Raw genomic sequence first — 3,987 nt, forward strand, 5'->3', positions numbered from 1 at the left:
ATTTGCAAATATTTTCTCCCACTTGGTGGGTTGTCTTTTTGCTTTGTTCATGGTTTCCTTTGCTTTGCAGAAGCTTTTTAGTCTGATGTAATCCCATTTGTTAACTTTTTCTTTTGGGGAAATATTAAATTCTTCATCAGTGGACCTTTCAGAGCATTTAATATACTCAAGTGCTGTATGACTTTTCAATAAAGAGATATAGCATGTATTTTTCCCCAAACTTACTTGACAATGGAGTTGTTTTAATTTAAATTTAATTTAATTAGTTTTCATAGATTAGCTTCAAGGTCAGTGTACTATGGAGCACACTAGGGGAGGTTTCCAAATTACATCTAAACCACTAAAAGCCTAACAATAAAATCATTTAAATAAATAAACAGATAAAACTTAGTATGATGTTTCAGAATTTAGAGTCGGAAAAATATTAAATGGGTAAACTTTTAGAAATGTCTAACTTTGAAAGTCTTAAAAAATGTATGTATTTTCCCAACCATCTTCAGATAAGATGGCTTGAGCTCTAAAAATAAGTAGAAAATTGCACAACATACAGGGGTCAGAAGCCAAAAGAGATGCAAATCAACAGGATGATTGACCCAAAAGATGCTTGACATTAAACTGCTTTCATTTTAGCCATCTTCTTACTACAATGATTTTTCGGTTTTGGATCTGCCTGCTAGAATTTAGCTTTTTTGTGCACATTGCTTCAATAGATATCTCTTAGTTCAGTCAAACAGTCATGGGCTGAACAAGTTCTGTAAATCAGGCATTACGCAAGAAAGCAACAAATAGGTTCCGGCCCTTGAGGAGCTCATAGAGAAGAAGACACACAGAGAAGTAAACTGGCAAATGACAATACGGGGCTATAATTCGGGTTTTCTAGGTTAAGTGTTGGAGTTTAGAGGTAGGAATCACTGACTGGAAGATTTGAGGAGTACTTCATGAAAAGGGAACATTTGTGTGGGTCTTGAAGGATGAACAGGAGCTTAGCAGGTAGAAGGGAGTAGGAAAGGAACTTCAGCAAGAGAAACAAAACGGCATGGTGTGTTCCAGGGATGGCAAAAAAGCGTACATTAGTTAAAGCACAGATTATGGATCTCCTGTGGGGAGCCATTGGAGGAGAAAACTTGTAAAGGTCGGTTAGTGCCACAGTAGGAAGAACCGTACTGGGCTTGGTATCCTACACTTCGGATCTTGAACTCCATCCTGTTGGCAGTGGGCATTAATTAAAAGTTTTTGAACATATATGTGACATGATTGGATTTGTAATTTAGAAAGATGACTGTAGTTTTAGAATGGAGGCTCATCATCATCATCATCATCGTCATCACTTACTCAGTATTTGGTTTTATACTGAGTGCTTTATGTGTGTTATACAATTCTCACCACAAGCTTATGCAGTCTGCAGTGTTACTATCCTTGCCAGTTTACAGATGAGGAACCTCAGGCGTAGAGAGGCTAAGTAGCTAGTAAGTGAGTAAGTGATGGAGCTGGCACTTGAAGCCAAGCAGTCTGGCTGCAGATTCCATGCTCTTAACTACTGTGCCATATTCTATGGGGGTGTTGTGCTGACAAGAGTGAAGATGACCCTCAAGATTAGTTGTGTGTAAGATTGGTGGGAAGGATGAGCTAGCTTATTGAAGGTCTCAAGACCACAAGAGGAGTTGATTTTAGAGCTTATTTTCTTGGCCGAAATACTATTTCGTAGAAAGGAGATAATTTGAATACAGAGGTAATGGTTTTGAAGCTACTTGAGTATTCTACGGGAGTGTGGAGGAGGGCATGATTTCTGTCTTAGAGGGTGTCAGAGTTGGGTGGGAATAGAGAAGAAGGGACATATCTGAGATTTCTCATTACATTATTCAGTTTTCTGGGGACCACTATCTGGGTGGCACATCAGTTTCCACAATAAAACTAATATTATTGTTTTTGAGATAACTAGAACTTCTAAACTTATCTTCCACTACTAGCTAGCATTTATGGAATGTATACCATGTGCCAGACATCATGCTAAGCATTTTATGTACATCTTCCTTATTTCTTATAACTTCTAAGGTCACGACTATTACTATACCCACTTCCCAGATGATGAAACTGAGAGTAAGGATATTAAATAATGATTTTAAGTCATGCCGCTAGTAAATGATGGCTCATTTAACAGCGGCACATTACATTTATTAATAAAAATCAGTATTTTTGTGGAATCAGAATTTTTGTGGAATACAATTGTAAATTATGTTCATTCACTTTTTCATTTATTAATTCATTTAGCAAAATGCCTAGCACCATGTTAGGTGCTAAGCATATACCTAAACAGGCCAATAAGGTCCTTGTCGTCAAGGTGTTCATTCTAGTGGGGGAGACAGACAATAAAAATATAAACAAATGAGTACACAAAAACTTCAGACAGTGACGAGTGCCAGAAAAAACTAAAACAGAGCAACGTGACAGAGAGCGATCGGGAGGCAGTGAAGGGAGCGTGCCTGCTTTGGTTAGGATGGTCAGGAACAGTCTTTGCCAGGTGGGAGGAGCATAGAGAAAGAGAAGGGGGGAGGTAGGAGATGAGGTCAAGGAGGTAGGCAGGTGTTAGGCCATGTAGGATTTTGTGGATTGTTCTACAGAGTTTAGATTTTATTCTAAGGCCACTGAGAATCCTCTAGATGATTTACAGCAGGGAGTGTTAAGATGTGAGTTATGTTCTATGGAAAATAAACTGCAGCAGGGCCAACGTGGAAACAGTCAGAACAAGTAAGTGGGCCAGGTGAGTGTGAACAGTGGTGTCGGTGGTTGATGAACCAGTAAGAGATGGTAGAGTTTGGGAGACATTTCTGAATGTAGAGATGGTAAGTTGTGCTGATCAAGAGGGTCTGTGGAGAGGGAGGCCAAGGATCATGTTTAGGTCTCAGGTTTACACATAAATCTGAGCTGAAAAGCTGTTGTCTGGGGTGGTAGGGAAGGGGGGTCAATGATGAGTTCAGTGTGGGACCTGTAGAGAGCGAGCAGACTAAAGACGAGGAGAGGGAGGGGGGCAGGAGGTGAAGATGTGGGAAGCTCCAACATACGGATGGAAAATGTGTTTGCTACTCAGTTCCTGGACGGAGATAAAAGATCACTTTTATGTGTGTTAGTCACAGCTTTTGTAAGCCTCTGTGTGCCTTACCGACATCCTTCTCCCATCAACTCTGTGGATTTCTGGATTGCTGTCAAGAAAACTCTCCCATGATTGCACTTCCCGAGTCAGCAGGGATGTCAGTGTTGGGAGGTTTCACATTTCACAGCAGCTCAATTTTCTTTAAGCCTCATGGAGTGCTTCATCCATTCACAAAAGCAGGATATAGGAGACTTTTCAGTTGGTCATCCTAATAAAAATTCCTGTGAGTAAAAACATTTGGTATTTCCTGAATTGCATGATCTTCTAAATTTCTGGTGAACTCCTTTAGATTGGAAGAAAGAATGGCTGGTATCAGGACTGCCCTTGACATCAATCCTCTCATTGCAGAATGTCCACTTCGCTCTGTCCTGAGCAGGCAGACAACAGATGCTGGGTTTGAGTTAAACGGCAGTCTTTAGGAGCCCTTTCCAGTTGCATCACATTTCTCCAGGGTGGGGTTATATTCAAGACTGATATAACTGCTGCCAGTTTATTAGCCTGCACTGAAAATTCTTCTTAAATTGGATTTCTTTCAAATGGAAGTAATGTTGTTTTGCCACTTGAGGACAACTGATATTGGCTATAATTGGGTAGGTGTATATGTCCTAAACAGGACGACTCTTCTGCCCTGTCTCATGTGGACATGTACGTCCCCATGAGAATGTATGTTGCCATTGCAACATGTCAGAGTGGATCTCACAGCAGCAGTCACATGGCACATGCAAGGTTAGCCCAACTTCTGCTGGTTGGAGTGTTGCCTATTTTTCTTGGGGATCCTAGGCTTTCGGTTTAATTCTCATGAATTATTGTAGGTCATAGACTATGCAGATAGTAACAGA

This window comes from Equus asinus, chromosome 13 (genome assembly GCF_041296235.1).
Source record: "Equus asinus isolate D_3611 breed Donkey chromosome 13, EquAss-T2T_v2, whole genome shotgun sequence".
Taxonomy (NCBI): domain Eukaryota; kingdom Metazoa; phylum Chordata; class Mammalia; order Perissodactyla; family Equidae; genus Equus; species Equus asinus.